General features: G+C 40.1%; 1 non-coding gene across 1 annotated transcript; it reads right to left on the bottom strand.

Annotated features, from left to right (window-relative positions):
- Nucleotides 1–525: 525 nt before the first annotated feature.
- Nucleotides 526–633, bottom strand: LOC148554296 (small nucleolar RNA R71). The gene has a single exon (XR_015893244.1). It is a non-coding gene; the product is annotated as a small nucleolar RNA R71 (small nucleolar RNA).
- Between the last annotated feature and the right edge of the window lie 8096 nt (nt 634–8729).

Here is an 8729-nt window from a genome sequence, read left to right as displayed (position 1 = left end):
AGCAAGGATAAGAACATTCTTGTGGAAGCAGATCCAGAACCTGAAAGGACTCTGAAGAGAAAATTAAGAGAAGCTAAAATACAACAATCCAGAGATAACCTTTCAGAAATTTTCGAACAGGCAGAGGAGATGGCAGCCGAAAATAATAATAATGCAAGGAGGATGCTTGGTGACTTTACTGCACCTAATTCCAATTTACATGGAAGAAGCATCTCCATTCCTGCCATTGGAGCAAACAACTTTGAGCTGAAACCTCAATTAGTTTCTCTGATGCAGCAGAACTGCAAGTTTCATGGACTTCCATCTGAAGATCCTTTTCAGTTCTTAACTGAATTCTTGCAGATATGTGATACTGTTAAGACTAATGGAGTAAATCCTGAAGTCTACAGGCTCATGCTTTTCCCCTTTGCTGTAAGAGACAGAGCTAGATTATGGTTGGATTCTCAACCCAAAGACAGCCTGAACTCTTGGGATAAGTTGGTCACGGCTTTCTTAGCCAAGTACTTTCCTCCTCAAAAGCTGAGCAAGCTTAGAGCTGATGTTCAAACCTTCAGACAGAAAGAAGGTGAATCCCTCTATGAAGCTTGGGAAAGATACAAACAGTTGACCAAAAAGTGTCCTTCTGACATGCTTTCAGAATGGACCATCCTGGATTTATTCTATGATGGTTTATCTGAGCTATCAAAGATGTCACTGGACACCTCTGCAGGTGGATCCATTCACCTAAAGAAAACGCCTGCAGAAGCTCAAGAACTCATTGACATGGTTGCTAATAACCAGTTCATGTACACTTCTGAAAGGAATCCTGTGAGTAATGGGACGCCTATGAAGAATGGAGTTCTTGAAGTTGATACTCTGAATGCCATATTGGCTCAGAACAAAATATTGACTCAGCAAGTCAATATGATTTCTCAGAGTCTGCATGGAATGCAAGCTGCATCCAACAGTACTCAAGAGGCTTCTTCTGAAGAAGAAGCTTATGATCCTGAGAACCCTGCAATAGCAGAGGTAAATTACTTAGGTGAACCTCATGGAAACACCTATAACTCAACATGGAGAAATCATCCAAATTTCTCATGGAAGGATCAAAAGCCCCAACAAGGCTTTAATAATGGTGGAAGAAACAGGTTTAGCAATAGCAAGCCTTTTCCATCATCAACTCAGCAACAGACAGAGAACTCTGAACAAAATGCTTCTAATTTAGCAAATCTAGTCTCTGATCTATCTAAGGCCACTGTAAGTTTCATGAATGAAACAAGGTCTTCCATTAGAAATCTGGAAGCACAAGTGGGCCAGCTGAGTAAAAGGATCACTGAAATCCCTCATAGTACTCTCCCAAGCAATACAGAAGAGAACCCAAAAGGAGAGTGCAAGGCCATTGACATAAGCGCCATGGCTGAACCTCTGAGGAAAGGAGAGGATGTGAATCCCAAGGAGGAGGACCTCCTGGGACGTCCAGTGATCAATAAGGAGCTTCCCTCTGAGGAACCAAAGGACTCTGAGGCTCATCTAGAGACTATAAGAGATCCCATTGAACCTCCTTATGCCCTTCATGAGCTCTGATGAGTATCCCTCTTCTGAAGAGAATGAGGATGTTACTGAAGAGCAAACTGCCAAGTTTCTTGGTGCAATCATGAAGCTGAATGCCAAATTGTTTGGCATTGATGCTTGGGAAGTTGAACCTCCCTTGTTCATCAATGAACTAAGTGATCTGGATCAACTGACATTGCCTCAGAAGAGACAGGATCCTGGAAAGTTCATAATACCCTGTACCATAGGCACCATGCTCTTTAAGGCTCTGTGTGACCTTGGTTCAGGAATAAACCTCATGCCCCTCTCTGTAATAGAGAAACTGGGAATCTATGGGGTGCAAGCTGCTAAAATCTCACTAGAGATGGCAGACAGCTCAAGAAGACAGGCTTATGGACAAGTAGAAGATGTATTAGTAAAGGTTGAGGGCCTTTACATACCTACTGATTTCATAGTCCTGGATACTGGAAAGGAAGAGGATGAATCCATCATCCTAGGAAGACCTTTCCTGGCCACATCAAGAGCTGTGATTGATGTTGACAGAGGTGAAATAGTCCTTCAATGGAATGAGAACTCCCTTGTATTCAAAACTCAAGGATCTCCCTCTGCAACCATGGAGAGGAAGCAGGAAAAGCTTCTCTCCAAGCAGAGTCAACCAAAGACCCCACAGTCAAACTCTAAGTTTGGTGTTGGGAGGCCACAACCAAACTCTAAGTTTGGTGTTGAACTCCCATATCCAAACTCTAAGTTTGGTATTGGAGAGTCCCAACAAAGCTCTGCACATCTGTGAGGCTCCATGAGAGCCCACTGTCAAGCTATTGACATTAAAGAAGCGCTTGTTGGGAGGCAACCCAATGTTTATCTAATTCTTATTTTTATTGTTTTTCATGTTTTCTTAGGTTCATGATCATGTGGAGTCACAAAATAAATAGAAAAATTGAAAACGGAATCAAAAACAGCAAAAGAAAAATTACACCCTGGAGGAGCATCTGTCTGGCGTTCAGCGCCAGAACAGAGCATGGTTCTGGCGCTGAACGCCCAAAATAGGCAGCTTCTGGGCGCTGAACGCCAGAACAGGCATGGTTCTGGCGTTCAACGCCAGAAATGGCACACAAATGGGCGTTGAACGCCCAAAATGGCCACCAACCTGGCGCTGAACGCCCAGAGTTGGATACAAAGGCATTTTTACATGCCTAATGGGTGCAGGGATGGAATTCCTTGAACACCTCAGGATCTGTGGACCCCACAGGATCCACTCAGGATCTGTGGACCCCACAGGATCCCCACCTACCTCCACTCACTTCTTCTCACCACTCTCTTTCACACAATCCCATAAACACTCTTACCCAAAAACCCCTCACCAATCACCTCAATCTCTCTTTCCCACTAAACCTTCACCACTCACATCCATCTCCTCTTCCCCATAAACCTACCTCATAAACTCCACCTACCTTCAAATTCACACAACACACCCCTCTACACTCTCCTTGGCCGAAACCACATCTCCCTCTCCCTCTCCATATTTCTTCTTTTTCTTCTTCTATTCTTTTGTTTATTGCTCGAGGGCGAGCAATATTCTAAGTTTGGTGTGGTAAAAGCATAGCTTTTTTGTTTTTCCATTACCATTGATGGCACCTAAGACCAGAGAATCCTCTAGAAGAGGGAAAGGGAAGATAAAAGCTTCCACATCCGAGTCATAGGAGATGGAAAGGTTCATCTCCAAAGCCCATCAAGACCACTTCTATGATGTTGTGGCCAAGAAGAAGGTGATCCCTGTGGTCCCTTTTAAACTCAAAAGAAATGAGTATCCGGAGATCCGACATGAAATTCAAAGAAGAGGTTGGGAAGTTATAACAAATCCCATCCAACAAGTCGGCATCCTAATGGTTCAAGAGTTCTATGCCAATGCATGGATTACCAAGAACCATGATCAAAGTAAGAACCCGGACCCAAAGAACTATGTTACAATGGTTCGGGGGAAATACTTAGATTTTAGTCCGGAGAATGTGAGGTTGGCGTTCAACTTGCCATACATGGAAGAGAACGCACGCCCCTACACAAGGAGAGTCAACTTTGATCAAAGGTTGGACCAAGTCCTTATGGACATATGTGTAGAAGGAGCTCAATGGAAGATTGACTCCAAAGGCAAGCCGGTTCAACTAAGAAGATTGGACCTCAAGCCTATAGCTAGAGGATGGTTGGAGTTTATTCAATGCTCAATCATTCCCACTAGCAACCGGTCTGAAGTTACTATAGACCGGGCCATCATGATCCATAGCATCATGATTGGAGAAGAGGTGGAAGTTCATGAGATTATACCTCAAGAACTCTACAAGGTGGCTGACAAGTCCTCCACCATGGCAAGGTTAGCCTTTCCTCACCTCATTTGCCACCTATGCAATTCAGCTGGGATTGACATAGAGGGAGATATCCTCATTAAAGAGGAAAAGCCCATCACTAAGAAAAAGATGGAGCAAGCAAGAGAGCCCAGTCATGGAGCTCAAGAGGCGCAAGAAGCTCATTTCCATGAGATCCCGGAGATGCCTCGAATGCACTTTCCTCCACAAAATTATTGGGAGCAAATCAACACCTCCCTAGGAGAATTGAGTTCCAATATGGGACAACTAAGGGTGGAACATCAAGAGCACTCCATCATGCTTCATGAAATAAGAGAAGATCAAAAAGCAATGAGGGAGGAGCAACAAAGACAAGGAAGAGACATAGAAGAGCTCAAGGACATCATTGGTTCCTCAAGAAGGAAACACCACCATCACTAAGGTGGATTCATTCCTTGTTCTTGCTTTCTCTGTTTTTCGTTTTCTATATTATGTGCTTATCGATGTTTGTGTCTTCATTACATGATCATTAGTAGTTAGTAACTTTGTCTTAAAGTTATGAATGTCCTATGAATCCATCACCTCTCTTAAATGAAAAATGTTTTAATTCAAAAGAACAAGAAGTACATGAGTTTCGAATTTATCCTTGAACTTAGCTTAATTATATTGATGTGGTGACAATGCTTCTTGTTTTCTGAATGAATGCTTGAACAGTGCATATGTCTTTTGAAGTTGTTGTTTAAGAATGTTAAATATGTTGGCTCTTGAAAGAATGATGACTAGGAGACATGTTATTTGATAATCTGAAAAATCATAAAAATGATTCTTGAAGCAAGAAAAAGCAGCAAAAAAAAACAAAGCTTGCAGAAAAAAAAAGGGGGCAAAAAAAATAAAAAAAAATAGAAAGAAAAAGAAAAAGCAAGCAGAAAAAGCCAATAACCCTTAAAACCAAAAGGCAAGGGCAAATAAAAAGGATCCCAAGGCTTTGAGCATCAGTGGATAGGAGGGCCTAAAGGAATAAAATCCTGGTCTAAGCGGCTAAACCAAGCTGTCCCTAACCATGTGCTTGTGGCGTGTAGGTGTCAAGTGAAAACTTGAGACTGAGCGGTTAAAGTCAAGGTCCAAAGCAAAAAAAAAAAAGAGTGTGCTTAAGAACCCTGGACACCTCTAATTGGGGACTTTAGCAAAGCTGAGTCACAATCTGAAAAGGTTCACCCAATTATGTGTCTGTGGCATTTATGTATCCGGTGGTAATACTGGAAAACAAAGTGCTTAGGGCCACGGCCAAGACTCATAAAGAAGCTGTGTTCAAGAATCATCATACTGAACTAGGAGAATCAATAAATCTATTCGAAATCTGAAGTTCCTATAGATGCCAATCATTCTGAACCTCAATGGATAAAGTGAGATGCCAAAACTATTCAAGAGGCAAAAAGCTATAAGTCTCGCTCATATGATTGGAGCTATGTTTCATTGATAGTTTGGAATTTATAGTATATTCTCTTCTTTTTATCCTATTTGATTTTCAGTTGCTTGGGGACAAGCAACAATTTAAGTTTGGTGTTGTGATGAGCGGATAATTTATACGCTTTTTGGCATTGTTTTTAGTATGTTTTTAGTAGGATCTAGTTACTTTTAGGGATGTTTTCTTTAGTTTTTATGTTAAATTCACATTTCTGGACTTTACTATAAGTTTGTGTGTTTTTCTGTGATTTCAGGTATTTTCTAGCTGAAATTGAGGGACTTGAGCAGAAATCAGATTCAGAGGTTGAAGAAGGACTGCTGATGCTGTTGGATTCTGACCTCCCTACACTCAAAGTGGATTTTCTGGAGCTACAGAACTCGAAATGGCGCGATTCTAATTGCGTTGGAAAGTAGACATCCAGATCTTTCGAGCAATATATAATAGTCCATACTTTGGCCAAGAATAGACGACGTAAACTGGCGTTCAACGCCAGCTCTCTGCCCAAATCTAGCGTCCAGCGCCAGAAAAGGATCCAAAACCAGAGTTGAACGCCCAAACTGGCACAAATACTGGCGTTCAACTCCACAAATGGCCTCTGCACGTGCAACACTCAGGCTCAGCCCAAACACACACCAAGTGGGCCCTGGAAGTGGATTTATGCATCAATTACTTACTCATGTAAACCCTAGTAGCTAGTTTATTATAAATAGGACCTTTTACTATTGTATTAGGCATCTTTTGATCATCTTTGGATTACCTTACGATCCTTTGATCACGTTTTAGGGGGCTGGCCATCTCGGCCATGCCTGGACCTTTCACTTATGTATTTTTAACGGTAGAGTTTCTACACTCCATAGATTAAGGTGTGGAGCTCTGCTGTTCCTCAAAGATTAATGCAAGTACTACTGTTTTCTATTCAATTCTTCTTATTTCGCTTCTAAGATATCCATTCGCACCCAAGAACATGATGAAGGTGATGATTATGTGTGACGCTCATCATCCTTCTCCCTTATGAGCGCGTGCCTGACAAACACTTCCGTTCTACATGAAATAAGCTAGAATGAATATCTCTTAGATCTCCTAACCGGAATCTTCGTGGCGTAAGCTAGAATGATGGCGGCATTCGAGAGAATCCAGAAAGTCTAAACCTTGTCTGTGGTATTCTGAGTAGGATTCAATGATTGAATGACTGTGACGAGCTTCAAACTCGCGAGTGCTGGGCGTTAGTGACAGACGCAAAAGGAGGGTGAATCCTATTCCAGCATGATCGAGAACCGACAGATGAATAGCCGTGCCGTGACAGGGTGCGTGAGCATATTATTCACTGGGAGGAGGGGATGTAGCCACTGACAACGGTGATGCCCTTGCATACAGCCAGCCATGGAAAGGAGTAAGACAGATTGGATGAAGATAGCAGGAAAGCAGAGGTTCAGAGGAACAAAAAGCATCTCCATTCGCTTATCTGAAATTCCTACCAATGAATTACATAAGTATCTCTACCTCTATTTTATTAATTATTATTCGAAAACACAATTATCAATTTATATCTGCCTGACCGAGATTTACAAGGTGACCATAGCTTGCTTCATACCAACAATCTCCGTGGGATTCGACCCTTACTCACGTAAGGTATTACTTGGACGACCCAGTGCACTTGCTGGTTAGTTGTATCGAAGTTGTGACAATCATGAATTAAGATCAGAGCACCAAGCTTTGGAGCCATTACCAGGATTTGTTCGAGCCTGGAGATCACAATTTCGTGCACCAACGTGCACGTGTCACCCACGCGTACGCGTGACACTTGTCACGTGACCTCATTAAAGGAACACGCTGGGGTGATTTTTGAGCTCATCCAGGCTTAAATCTAACTCATTTCTGAAGCTATTTGATGTAGAATTCAAGAGGGAACAAAGGGGGAGCAATTAGATTAGTGTAGAAACATATCTTAGGGTAGTTTTCTAGAGAGAGAAGATCCCTCTTCTCTCTAGAATTAGAGTTCTTAGTTTAATTTCATCTTAGATTTAGATTTTAATTCTTATTTTCATCTAGTTTCTTTTACCTTTCCATGTTTTATTGCCTTAATTTCCTTAGTTTATCTTGTTAATTTCTCATTTGAACCACTTTTTAGTTTATGAACATTCTTGTTACTGTTAATTTCATTTAATGCAATTTGATATTTTATGTTCTTTTCTTGCTTGCTTGAGTTATTATTGTTATTTTCTTGCATTTGGTAGTTTAGATTTTATATTTCTTGCAATTTAATATGCTTTTCTTTTTTATGCACACCAAGTGTTTGATAAAATGTTTGGCTTAGTTTTAGAGAAGTTTTTGAGCATTCTTGGCTTGGAAAGAGAAGTTAGGTACTCTTGAGTCATTGATACCCAATTTATATTGGTGATCTAGAGTTGTTAGTTAATCTTGTTTCCATTGACATGAATGCCTCTTTAGTATCTTTAGTTGTTTTTTTTTTTAATTTCTTGCTATTTAATTTCTTGCTTCTTTATCAACCCATCTTTGTGAAACTCATAACCAATAATTGAGCACTCGATTGTGATTCCTAGGGAGAACGACCCGGGAGTAATACTCTCGATCATTTTTATTAGGTTGAATTTGTGACAACCAAACTAAACTTTGATGGAGAATCCATTGTTGGTCTAGACTATGCTTGCAACGAAGTGATTCAATTGTTTTGAGAAATTCTAGACCGGCATAAATCCTCACATCACCAGGTTTTGATTCTTCACAATATAAATAATGGCTTCAAGATAATTATAATCTTTAATCATGACTACTTGCTTCTATGGATTCTGTCTTCAAAAACAAAATGGTAAATTATGTTTATAGCTATCAAATTTGGAGTAAAATAGAGAAATATTTTACTAAATAAACAACTTATAGAGTTAAATAGTTCAAAACACAACTAAAGACAATAAAAAAAAAACTGTGTCTCACTACCTCATACTACATTTATAAGATCAAAATCATTAATGAATATTAACAATTGATCATTCACACAGTTAACTCCAAACATGAGATGTTTAGTTTGTGTGACGTTGAAACACAAAATTTGATATTTGATAATATGATTGAAAGTTTTCACAAGACTGATCAATTTATGATTCAAGCCAATCTCACTCAGAGTTCTTTCCCTTCATTTGCAATTTTTGGAAGAGGATATAGTGGAAGAAAAGGTAGAGGAGATCGATTCTCTAGAAGAGGATGTTTCTTTGGTAATTTATCTCGACCTCAATGCCAAATTTGTGGCTTTTTTTTGTCACATTGCTTGACATTATTTCAATAAATTCAATCACGAATACCACCTTTATCTTAGACTCAAGGTGTTCCATCAACTACTTTCGCTTTTTTTTTGAATGGGATTAAACTTTGTATTAACAGTT

This window comes from Arachis ipaensis, chromosome B7 (assembly GCF_059453495.1).
Source record: "Arachis ipaensis isolate K30076 ecotype BB chromosome B7, ASM5945349v1, whole genome shotgun sequence".
NCBI lineage: Eukaryota > Viridiplantae > Streptophyta > Magnoliopsida > Fabales > Fabaceae > Arachis > Arachis ipaensis.
Note: the sequence above shows the minus strand (reverse complement) of the source record. Positions and strands in the feature narration are given on the sequence as shown.